Genomic DNA, 12,950 nt, shown 5'->3' on the forward strand with positions numbered 1-12,950 from the left:
GGGCAAGGAGTAGGTGCAGTCTTGGTCTCCCCGAAGAAAGAATACATTCCTATCTCCATCAAGTTGCAGTTCGAGTGCACCAACAACATGGCAGAGTACGAAGCCTGTATTGCCGGACTTGAAGCAGCCTTAGCTTTGCAGATTCAAGATATTGATGTGTTCGGGGATTCCATCCTGATCATTTACCAGATTAATGGGCAATGGAAAACTCGAGAAGATAGATTGATCCCTTATAATATGTATTTGGAATCTCTAGTCCAGAAATTCAAGAGCGTCACATTTACTCACTTATCAAGGACCAGAAATCATTTTGCTGATGCTTTGGCCACTTTGGCCTCGATGTTAGATATCTCCGCTACAATGGAAGTTCAACCGTTAGCCATCAGACTGCAATGGGCACCTGCGCACGTAAATGCTATAGAGATTTCAGCTAGATGTCCAGATGGGAAGCCTTGGTACACAGATATCAGAAACCTCATTTCAGGCAAGGGTCATCCTCCGGAAGCTTCAAGCAAGGAAAGGAAAACTCTCCAGAAGTTATCTGCGAATTTCATCATTTGCGGTGAAGAGCTGTATAGAAGGTCATTTGATGGCATACAACTCCTTTGTGTTGATGAAGATAAAGCTGCGGAGCTTATTGAGCAGACTCATGAGGGTGTTTGTGGACCTCATATGAACGGGAAGATGCTATCTAGAAAGATCCTTAGACTTGGATTCTATTGGCCTACAATGGAAACAGACTGCTTCGCATTTGTAAAAAAATGCCATAAGTGTCAAGTCTATGCGAATCTTATTCATGTTCCTCCTTCGGAGTTGCACTCCCTGACTTCGCCGTGGCCGTTTTCGGTATGGGGAATAGACATCATTGGGAAGATTTATCCGAGATCCTCGAGCGGACATGAGTACATTCTGGTGGCTATTGATTACTTCACAAAGTGGATAGAGGCTGCATCTTATGCTTCCATCACTTCGAACACAGTTGCGAAGTTCATCCGTACCAATATAATTTGCAGATACGGAGTACCTCACGAGTTGATTTCAGATAATGGATCACATTTCAAGAAAGAGGTGTTACACCTGTGTGAAGAGTTCAAGATAAGGCATCACAAGTCGTCTCCTTACAGGCCGCAGACGAATGGGGCCGTTGAAGCAGCAAATAAGAACATCAAAGTCATTATCGGTAAGATGACTGAGACATATAAGGACTGGTCGAACAAACTTCCTTATGCCTTATGGGCTTATAGAACATCGATCAGGTCTTCAACAGGCGTGACTCCGTATTCTTTGGTGTACGGAATGGAAGCTGTTCTCCCTGTTGAGTTAAGAATCCCCTCTTTGAGAGTGATGGTGGAGGCCGATCTGCCAGAGTCAGAATGGGCAAAGGCCAGACACAATGAGCTACAGATGATAGATGAGAAGAGGCTGAGAGCCTTGTATCATATCCAGGGATATCAGAGACGGATTGAGAGAGCTTTCAATAAGAAGGTTCGTGTCCGAGATTTGAAGCCTGGAGATCTTGTATTGAAGTCCTACAGGGCACCGGTATTTGACCCAAGAGGAAAATTCAGGCCAAACTGGTCTGGTCCTTACATTGTTGATGAAGTCCTGCCTGGAAAAGCCGTAAGACTCCTCAATGAAAATGGAGAAAAATTAAATGAACCTACAAACCTGGATCAATTAAAGAAATATTATGCTTAAATACACTAGGAGGCCATCCTTGGACGATTTAAGCTTCAAGCCATACCCAAATATTTTAAACTATTTGCAAACCCTTTGGGCCTAGAAAAGAATGAATGATGAAACCCCCTTTTGCTAAAAGAACCTTTGAGCCGAAAGAAAGTCAAAATTTATTTGTTAAACTTAAACCAGGGGCATCTTTTATGACTTTCGTCATAAAAGATTTTACGTCCGAACTACACATGACCTGATTCCCAATTTCTTTGGGGATACGTAGGCAGTCTGGAGGATCCAGATTCGGTCAAAATACATGCAAACATACCAAATTCTAACCGGTTTGAACCTAAGCCTACCCGAAAGTCCTTCTAGTGTACTCAGGCCCAGGTTTGTAGAGAAACAGAAATAAAGAAAAATGATGGAGTCTTAGACCCGCTAGACTGAAAACCCACAAGGGCGGTCTAGGCAAAAGTTAGGATCATTCACCCGCTAAGCTGAAAACCCGAAAGGGCGGCTTAGGCAAAAATCAGGGTACTGAGCCTGCTGGATGGAAAATCTGCAAGGGCAGACAGTCCAGGCAAAAATTAAGGCATGCGGTCCGCCGAATCGAAAACCTGAAAAGGCGATTTGGTCATGGCAGTGACTTCATGAGGAGATGGCAGAGCTTTAAAAGCCAGCTTAACTTTCAGCTTCTTTGGCACCTTCTCAAAGTCTAAGTAGGCGCCATCAAGACTTCTTCTGATACTCTTTGAGTTAGAGAGGTTGAAACCGAGCAATCTAAAGGGATAATAGCCAGGACGAAAATACCAAAAAGGGGGTTGAAGTACCTTTAAACGCGGTATTCAAAAGATTCCAAGAGTGGTTGACTTTTACCATTTTAAAAAAAAAAAAAAAAAAAATCTTATCAGACTAAGAAGCAGATTTCAGTCTCTCTTAATGTTCGAGTCGTGTGTTCGTCAGTTGTCTCGTTCGTGGTTTGTCAAAGTGTTTCCTTGTTGAGTCGAGGTCAGTTGTCAGAATCCTGTTTAGTTAAAATCCCTCCCCAAGCCGGGGTGGCAAGAAAAATAAAGGGTAAAGCAGAACTCTCAGGAGAAGCAGAGAATTTGTGGCTCTTGTGAACAAGTACAAAGCAGAGCAGAGTTCGGAAGATTGATAGGCTTTTAGCCCAGTTCCAACGTTAGCAGATGGCAGTGATGAAGCAGGATTTTGAGCAGAACCATGTTCTTGTATTTTTAAGAGCCTTATAAGCCCAAGTGTTCATCAGAAAAGTTTGTAACCCCAAGTGTACATTAATGAAAGCCTTTGGCCCATTTTTCTTGTGTTGCTCTCCAAATGAATTTTGTTATGGAAGTAATCATACTAGGGGCATCTTTTATGACTCACGTCATAAAAGATGTCAAATACACATTGATATTTGAAATGGACATTCTCCTCAAAAAGAGACTAGAGAGTTTGAACACGCTCTTTTGGTTCAAGCTCTCCTGTCGAGTATTTGGTTCGTGTTGCTTTGGTAAAGCTTCAATCTCTAAAAAATAATAATAATAATAATAATAAGAAGAAGAATGACTCTTTGAGCGTGGCATTTGGGACTTTTTAAGTGTCCGCAGTGTGTCCCTACCTAACAAGTTGGGAGTCAGGCATACCTGCGAGGGGGTTTGTATGGATCCGTGTTGCATGACGGGCATACAAATCTGGATTTATATGGAACCGTGTTACACCACGGGCATATAAATCTGGGGTCTTATGAGATAATTTAGCAATTCCTTTGTTGATGTGAGACTCTTTGAGTAGTTGAGACCCTTCGAGTGTTACAGACTCTTCGGGTAGTTGAGACTCTTTGAGTATAAATGTTTTGTGTTGATTTGAGACTCTTTGAGTAGTTGAGACCCTTCGAGTGTTACAGACTCTTCGGGTAGTTGAGACTCTTTGAGTATAAATGTTTTGAGACTCTTTGAGTAGTTGAGACCCTTCGAGTGTTACAGACTCTTCGGGTAGTTGAGGCTCTTTGAGTATAAATGTTTTTTTGTGTTGATTTGAGACTCTTTGAGTAGTTGAGACCCTTTGAGTGTTATAGACTCTTCGGGTAGTTGAGGCTCTTTGAGTATAAATGTTTTTTGTGTTGATTTGAGACTCTTTGAGTAGTTGAGACCCTTTGAGTGTTACAGACTCTTCGGGTAGTTGAGACTCTTTGAGTATAAATGTCTCGCCATGATTTGAGACTCCTTGAGTAGTTGAGACCCTTCGAGTGTTACAGACTCTTCGGGTAGTTGAGACTTTTTGAGTATAAATGATCTTTGTTGATTTGAGACTCTTTGAGTAGTTGAGATCCTTTGAGTGTTAGTTGAGACTCTTTGAGTATAAATGTTTTTGTGATGTATTTGAGACTCTTTGAGTAGTTGAGATCCTTTGAGTGTTATAGACTCTTCGGGTAGTTGAGACTTTTTGAGTATAAATGATCTTTGTTAATTTGAGACTCTTTGAGTAGTTAAGGCCCTTTGAGTGTTACAGACTCTTCGGGTAGTTGAGACTTTTTGAGTATAAATGTTTTGCGTTAATTTGAGACTCTTTGAGTAGTTAAGGCCCTTTGAGTGTTACAGACTCTTCGGGTAGTTGAGGCTCTTTGAGTATAAAGATTTCTATGTGTTTGAAGCTCTCTGAGTGTTTGATTTGAGACTCTATGAGTGTTACATACTCTTTGAGTAATTTGATTTGATATTCTTTGAAGGGTTGATTTACGTCTGCATCGATAGTGGTCTGCTTTCTTTGAGGTAATTTCATTGGGTTCGTTTTCTTAAAAGCTTTATTTTAACAGAGTATGTTTGTGTTTGCTTTAATAGAGTCTTTGCGTATTGATTTAAATAGTTGAGTTGTGAGTATTAGAGAGAAGCCATCTCATTGAGATGTCGTGATTGCCGAGTTACGGGTCGGTGAGAGGTTATCTCCCATTTGCTTGTTGTTTAAGACTCTCTTAATGTTACTTTGTTGTGTGCCCTTGTGAATACCACCCTTAGAACCCGAGAACCCAAAAATTTGCTTTGCTTTTGGGTCAGTCAAAATGTGTCGTCTGTTCAGCTTTGCCATTCGCGTGTTACACACGCTCTGCCAAAGAGGGGCATCTGTAGACACCCCATTTTGATCGGACCCAAGTTCGCTATTGTAGACACCCCATTTTGATTCGTTTTAATCAACAAAGAAGTTAGTGTGATGTTGTCGGAGTCTAGTGTTTTTCATTCCCGTGTTCGTCCCTTATGCTTTCTCAATCGTTCCGATCTATTCTGCAATGTTCCGCATTTTCTTTTCGCCAAGTGTTGAGAATGGTTATATTAGCCAGGCGAGAGAGAGTTTGTACCCACTAAGTGGGCCCACCATGAACATGTTGATGAGCGCATTTATTTTTCTCATTTAAAGCCGTACTACTAAGGTATTTTCTTTGTTTCTGGTATTTCAGGTTTATATTGAGGGAATTCCGAGGAAAATATGCTAAAAGGATGAAATTTTACGAAAAATTGCAATTGTGGAACAATCTAAGTAGAAAATTGTGTGTGGGTTCCAATTTGGATGGTCAAGATCAAAGAAGAAAATCCAAAATTTTCAAGATATCTTAGTAGGCCAAATATTTAAGAATTCTTTTTGGGTCCAAGTTGAAAACGTCACACCGTTATTTTTCTTTGAAAGTTTCAAGCATTTCAAAGGTTAGATAAAGAACAAAGAAGAGTGAAATTCCTAAATTCAATGGTTGAGATTGAAATCAACAAAGCAAGAGGGAGGAAATCGAAATTTATTTTTGGTAAAACCACCCCCATATTTGGTTAGTTCACTTCCCTTGTTGGATTCCCTTGGTCGTTTCTTTCTCTTTCCCCCTTACCCATTAAATGAACGGTTTGGATCAAATTATGGAATAAATTAGAAAGCATGGTCAATTATCATTGTGGCCCATTAATTGGAAGATCCGGATTATATTGAGGAAATGATTTGGCTACACATATCAATTGGACAAGTGGAATTTTTGGAGGAGTGCCTTGACCAATTCGTGCAAGCTTGAGAAAAATGGGACCCACTTGGATTTGCATTTACGTGCAAGCTTGTTCTCTACACAACAGCAGCCCATGTGTTCTCATATGGAAAATAGTAATTTCTAATTATTACAACCATACACATGCAATATAAGTGGGACCCACCAGGGAAGAAACTATATTGTTTCCAAAGTTGCCATTCATGTTCCCACACCTCATGTTCCCACACCAAAGTCAACAAAAGAAAAAAATTTAATCTTTTTTGGAGGCCCCTCTCTCTCTCTCTCCCTTCTTTCCTTGGTCATCAATGATGGCTAGTCATGGTCATCTATGGTGGTTGGTCATGGTCACCCATGGTGGCTACCAATACCACACATGTTTAAAATTTAGTCATTTATGATGGCTATTAAAAATGTCTTTTTATCTCAAATAGTGTTCCTATATGCAGCTATAAATATGGCTTGTATTCTCAAAAACAAGGAGGAGAAAAAAGGAGTGTGGCTCATCTAATAAAAAGCAAAGAAAAAGAGAAGAAGAAGAAAGCAAGGCGAATCGTACAACGGCGAGGTTTTTCGGACTCCGCGGCTTTCGGATTCGGCGAAGACTCCATCAGAGGTAAGTACACTGTTCTCGGATTTTTCAGGATCGTTTGATATTTTTTATGTATTTTGCATGATTTTTAAGCATTTAATTGAATTTAATTGAATATTAATTGCGTGTGCTTAAAGTCATGATCTGCGTAAGCTTTCCAAATCCGTTTCATCCCGAAAGTTAATACAATGTTTGATCTAAATAGAGTACCATAACTATCGGATCAGATCGGGCATTGGATCAACAGTTCTTTCGAGTTTGAGTGAAGAGTGGTATTTTATTTAAAATATGGGCTGAGAAATTATGAAATTCGAAAAAATAGTCATCTCAGGATGATCTATTTTTTTGGAATTTTAAATTTTTCTTGTGTTCATCACATCGGAACAAGGTTGGAGGATGTTTTCCGAAATCATAATTTTCTCGAAAAGCGTGTTTTAAAAATAGAAAACTCTTCAAAAATATCTTTTTGACCAAGAAAAATAAAATATATATTAAACGGATTCCAAAATTAATGAAACTTCATGGAAAACTAATATGGTACTAATACATTCTACCATGAGTTTTTCATAAATTTTGGACTTTGTTTGGTTATTATTTTATGCTTTCTTTGAAAATTATCAGATTTTGGGAGAATTTTTACTAACATCAGATCATCATTAAAATTCATAACATTTTTACATAAGTCTTATATTTCACATGTCTTTCTGCTGTAAACGTTTCAAGTGATTTGGATCTTGTTTCATGTGTGGTGTAGTGTTAATTCATAATCTGGGCTGAAAATTGAAAAATCCGAAGTCAGTAGTAAATAATTTCTAAAATTCATGAAAATCTCACTGCATGCTATTTATATTCATATTTTATTTCTGTAGAAATTTCATAGAATTTAGATTTATATTTCTACTAGTTTCTGTGTTAATTGTGCAATCTGGTCATTTAATTGTTTAATCCAGATTAAATGTGAAATTAATGTAAAAATCTGCAAAACTCATACAGTAAGCTACATACATTCCCATATTGCTGCTGTAAAAATTTCAACTCATTTCGAATTTGTTTGCAACAATTTCACTTGTAAAACCACTCATATGCTTAAAATTGATAAAATCCATGGAAAATTCGAAATTAATTGAAAATCATATAAAAATTCCTAAAGAACTTTAAAATTCTGTCACATGTTCACTCCTTAATCCATTGAAACGGAAATTTTAGGATCTTTAGATTTTCCTGGAAAAATGGCCAGTGCATCCATAATCGTATCCCAATTGCAACTTGATCTTTGACAATTTGAATATTTAAGCTATAGCATGTTGTTGGCTCCGAGGTTACTGTCCACGAAAATCCTGAGATCTGCCAGGCAATAAGATGCTATAACCTAAGTATTAAATTGCACAAGGAAAGAGCGCACGATTCCCTCCATTGGATGCCATTCTGGGCCGAAATTGGTGAACCCTAGAACCATTGGTATTCCTTAAGTGCCCAAAAACTGAAAATCCTTAAAATCTGAAATTCGTTAACCTCAAGAACTTAAATCGATTCAGCTTGTATCTTTCGGAACCATTGGATCATGGTTTCCGATCTAAGAAACATTAGAGCCCAATTTAGGAACCCTGGTGTCAGGTCGTGTCCTAGGTTTTAGGGAGTCCTAGAGTTAGGAGTCCAGCCTCATCACGGACGTTTGTTATGTATAGCAACCGTGCCATAGGTCTCGTTACACTAGTTGCCCAATCTTTCCTTAAGACGAGCCTAGTAAACTATGGTGTAGGTTAACTTACATTAGTCTAAGGAACAACTTGCATTTAGATAAGAATCATATAGCATCTCAGATGAAATCCTAAGATAATAAAATCCTCAACTTGAATTAAATAACTTCTCTCAAAACTGTTGAAACAGTCAGTTCTGTCTAGGTCGGTGTCCTAGTTGAGTTAGGCATAAGTAGCTTAGCTTAGGTGCACCGAACTACGTCGACTCTGATCCCAGTGAGGCTTGGGTACGTAGGCAGCTTGGATGTCTGACGGCATACCACCCGCGAGTCGGCACCACAACAAATTGTGGTGTTTTGGATATTAATTTTCTTATAAATGCTTAATCAAATCATTTAGGGCTTTCCATGAAATTAGAATTCTAGGAGAACTTTCACTTAGATTGAACCCAGACAAATTAATAAATCAAGATACACATTTAGGATTCCCATTGAAATTAGATTTTAGGATGCATGTCACTTAGTTCGCACATTAACATAGGGTTGAATGAGCCATTTAAAATAAATTTAAAAGAGTTAACTTTTAGAATTGAAGACCGATTATCGGGCAGGAATGGTGCATATGGTGGATAAATCCCCATACCTTCCATTCTTGTAACCAGGTAGCGAGTCTAGATTTCTGGTTAATTATGGGTCCTAGATCCCACATCTAGGTGGCGACTCTGTCAGTCTCTTTTGTGTGGAATTCGGATTGTCTTAGTGATCCCAAGTTCACATAAAAGACGAATTAAAATCAATAATGAAAGGCACACGCCAATCGCGTGGGTACGAGAGACCAAGAGAAGAGAGCGCGGCGGCTCGCGCCCCACGCCCCTCTCGCGGGATCGGGTCCCACAGGTAGTCAAATGGAATCAATTCTCACCCAAGTACCCTGTTCATTTCCTCCCATGTCTTCGAAGGCCGAGAACTCCATAGCCATCGATTATTATTAAAAAAAAAGAAAAAGAAAAAACAACTCCATTGCCATGATCTGACTATTTCGGATCGTCAGACCAATCACAGGGTGACCGTCGTTTGTAACGCCGTCTGATATTTGGATGATCTTGGGAAAATTAGGCTTCGGGTAAAATGTTACTGGCTTGATCATTGATATGTGACAGCCTATGATTTATCTGACCGTCCTAAATGGTCTGATCATGGCTCTGAAGTTCTTGGCCTCTTAACGGCATAGATGCATCTGCTCCAAAAAGCCATTTAGCGAGTCACTTCATCTCGTCTCACTTTATCATAGCAGATTTTGTCTTAATATTAAAATATTAAAAAAAGTTGGAGAATATTTTTAAATTTTAAAGATTAGACCCACTTATGATTTTGAACATTTTGAGATGATGGTTTTTATTATAGGGCTCAAAAGTCTCACCTGTCTCAAGCTTTTGGTCATAAACTGAAATTGCCATGTAAGGAAACATTAGCAAAGACAAGAAAAAGGAAGTGAAAAATCATTTCTATTTTTAAAGTGTTAAACCCAGTAGAGTTCTTTTAAGTGTAAGAAAGCAAAAAGATCATCTACAATTCTAGAACAGAAAGTTATCAGCATCCAATCAAACAAGAATGAAACAAAGTGAATATATAGTGGCATAAACAAAATATGGAAGTGCAAATATCATTTCATCTTTCTTTTATTAACGAAATTTTCTTCTTCGTATGATGAGTCACTTGTAGGATTTGTTGGCTAAGGGTGCAAAATACATGATCGTTCAAGGTCCGATCGGCAAAGCTCATAAATCAGTCATTGGCGCTCCCAATGCACTCCTCCAACAACAGCTAGATGAAGTCCGTAAACAGAACCCCAATGCTACCATCTTGTTCGCCAATTTCAACCGTGCTTTTACTTACAATAGGATGAACGCCGAGAAGAATGGTTTCCAAACCCCCCCCCTCCCCCATATGATATGTTGTGCCAATGCGACACACCCCTGTGGCATGCCGGGTCCAACCCTATGCGCGGACCCAAGTAAGTACATGAGGTGGGATGGGTTGCACTCCACAGAGGCCTTGAATGCAGTTTTTGCTAACCAATTCTTCCATCAAGGCTACACAAAGCCTCCATTTCATAGCTTGTTTACCAATAGAAAGGCAGCTTGAATTTAGTCATATGCCAAACATATTTATACATAACAGGAGATTTCTTTGTTCATAAGTTATGTTTTTATGAATGGCCAATTCTTATATTGCAACCAAAAGAGATCAGGGTAGTTACCTCAGGATCAATATGAGTGTTCATATATCTTTTTATTTGATTGAGACTATCCTGAGTCAATTTTGACTGGGGGTGCAACTTGGGCCAGGTTGGCTCGGGATCTTCAACGTTAACCCTAACTCGAATCTTGGGTTGAGAAAGGTTAAACGGAACCCAACCTGCCTTTAAATCTCTCATCCCTAACCCAACCCCTCTAACCTGATTTTTCAAATTGAGCTGTGGCAAAAGAAGGAAAAAAATATAAAAAAGGAACTTTGGTTTTGGGGTCGGCTGGGGTCTCAATAAAATTAGTAGGACAAGAGGTAGATTTGGATTTCTCACATATGCAGTTGTGGCAGTATGATTTTATCTTGAAATTATCTTATCTACTTTTCCCCAATTTCGTTGTGGCAGTATTTTATCCAAGAACAAAGGGAGAATAAACCCGGGGTGCTATCCCATGGAAAACAGCCCCAGTGGAAAATAAACCTCCCAAAAAACTTGAAAGAACTCGGATTAGCGTATATTCATTATCATTCCCATAATGACTTTATTAACTCCTCTGAATTTAATGTAAGGATATATTTAGGCAATCCTCACCGTCCACTTGCTGCTCCAACCATTAATGGGCCACAGCATAAATCATTTAGAATGTGTTGGCATGCAATTAATTAGTTGTAATCCCTATATTAACGCTAACCAAAAATAAAACGGGAAAAACTCAATATGCTATGAGTTGTTTAGGCTAACCATCCTAAATGTTAGGAAAGGCTGTAGCCTCCTAAATTTAGGCATTTTGTAACTATGACTTGAACAAATTTTTGGTTGTCTAGCACCCTATATATGTTGTTTCATAAATTTTTTGCAGGCAGCTCTTCCTTTCGGTCCAAAACGTGAAATACCAAAAAAGAAAAGGGGAAGAAGCTCTCCAAAACAATGGCCCGGTGCTCTTCTCTACCTCTCTTTCTTACTCTCTTTTACTTCTTTCTTTCTTTCTCTCCTTCTCTTTCTTTACCCCAATCAGCATATAAAGGGAAGTTCTCAAAGATATACTCGTTCGGTGACTCCCTCACAGACACAGGAAATTGCCTAGAGTTACTCCCTTATTTGTACCCTCCCTACGGTATGACTACTTTCGGCAAACCCTCTGGCCGTTGGTCGGATGGCCGCCTTGTCCTCGACTTCTTGGCTGAACAATTGTCACTTCCTTACGTCCCCGCATTTCGTGACCCCAATGCAACCTTCTCCTCCCATGGTGTTAATTTTGCAGTTGCTGGATCAACGGCCATAGATTATGAGTTCTATGAAAATAACAATTTAAAGCACCCTTATACAGTCGTCCCGGTAAAAGAGTCGCTACAGACTCAGCATAGTTGGTTTAACGAATTCATAGCCAACGTTGATTGTGCTGGGAAATGTCCTGCTGAATGTAAGGCAATAATGGAAGGTGCGCTCTTTTGGGTAGGGACGATGGGGGGTAACGATTATGCCATAATTAAGGGGTCCTCCGTCGTCTCACCCCTCACCCTTAGGGAGATGGCGGTCTCAAATGTCATCCATCTTGTGCAGGTATGAACAAGATTTTCAATTACAAAAGAAATTCAAGAATCCCCAAAATGGGATTTGATAAGCAATTTCACAGAAAGACATTTCACTGCTCACATTTTTTAGCAGGGGTGCAACTTGTGTCACGTCAGGTTGAGCTTTTGCTAAAAAATGAATTGGAATCAACCCAAATCCGACCTGATTTTAAGGTAAGAGCTCAACCCGAATTCCAAAAAATAGACTCGAGTTGCACCCCTAATTTTTAGAAGAGAACAGCCACCTCGTAGCAGATTAATTTTTTCTAAATTTTAAGATTAGATCCACCTATGGCTTTGAACATTTTGATATATCTGGTATTGTAGGATTCAAAATTCTAACCTGTCTTAAGCTTTAGGTCATAAACTAAATTAAACTCCTTTCTAAGAAAATATGGGAGAGCAGATACCTTTTCATCTGTCTTTTATTAACTAAATTTTCTTCTTCTTATGATGAGTCACTTGCAGGATTTGTTGGCTAAGGGTGCGAAATACGTTATCGTTCAAGGTCCAGCCTGGAGAGCCAATACCTCAGATATCAACACTCACAATGAACTCCTCCAACAACAACTAGATCAAGTCCGTAAACAGAACCCCAACGCCACCATCTTGTTCATCGATTTCCTCCGAGCTCTTTTTGACAATCTAAAGAATGCCAAGAAGAATGGTTTCCAAGAGCCCAGCAAGATATGTTGTGGCACTGAGACGTCTGGTTGTGGTTGGCCGGGTTCAACCGTATGCTCGGACCCAAGTAAGTACATAAGGTGGGATGGGTCACACTTCACAGAAGCCATGAATGCCATTTTTGCTGACCAATTCTTCCATCAAGGCTACACACAACCTCCATTTGATAGCTTGTTTGCCATTTGAAAGGCTGCTTGAATTTAGTCATGTTCCAAACATATTTATAAATAATAGGAGATTTCTATTTCATAAATTCTTTTATTTGTGTTGTTGCAAGTGTCATTTTTTGATTTCTTGATTAAGGCCATCCAGAGTCTTAATCTTAAATCTCTAGGGGTGCAGCTCGGGCTGGGTTGGGTAAGGTTGAAGCCAACCCTAATAGCATTACCTCAACCCTAACTAGAACCTCAGGTTGAAGAAGGTCAACCCTATCCCAATCCACCTTAAAATCTCTCAGCCCTAACCCAACCCAT

At 39.3% G+C, this 12,950-nt stretch overlaps 1 pseudogene; it reads left to right on the forward strand.

Moving 5' to 3' along the window:
* Nucleotides 1-11,338: 11,338 nt before the first annotated feature.
* Nucleotides 11,339-12,724, forward strand: LOC143847956 (GDSL esterase/lipase At3g48460 pseudogene; annotated as a pseudogene).
* The last annotated feature ends 226 nt before the right edge of the window (nt 12,725-12,950 follow it).

Source organism: Tasmannia lanceolata, unplaced genomic scaffold (genome assembly GCF_043159265.1).
Source record: "Tasmannia lanceolata isolate RefF3 unplaced genomic scaffold, GAP_Taslan_0.1 ptg000016l, whole genome shotgun sequence".
Lineage (NCBI taxonomy): Eukaryota > Viridiplantae > Streptophyta > Magnoliopsida > Canellales > Winteraceae > Tasmannia > Tasmannia lanceolata.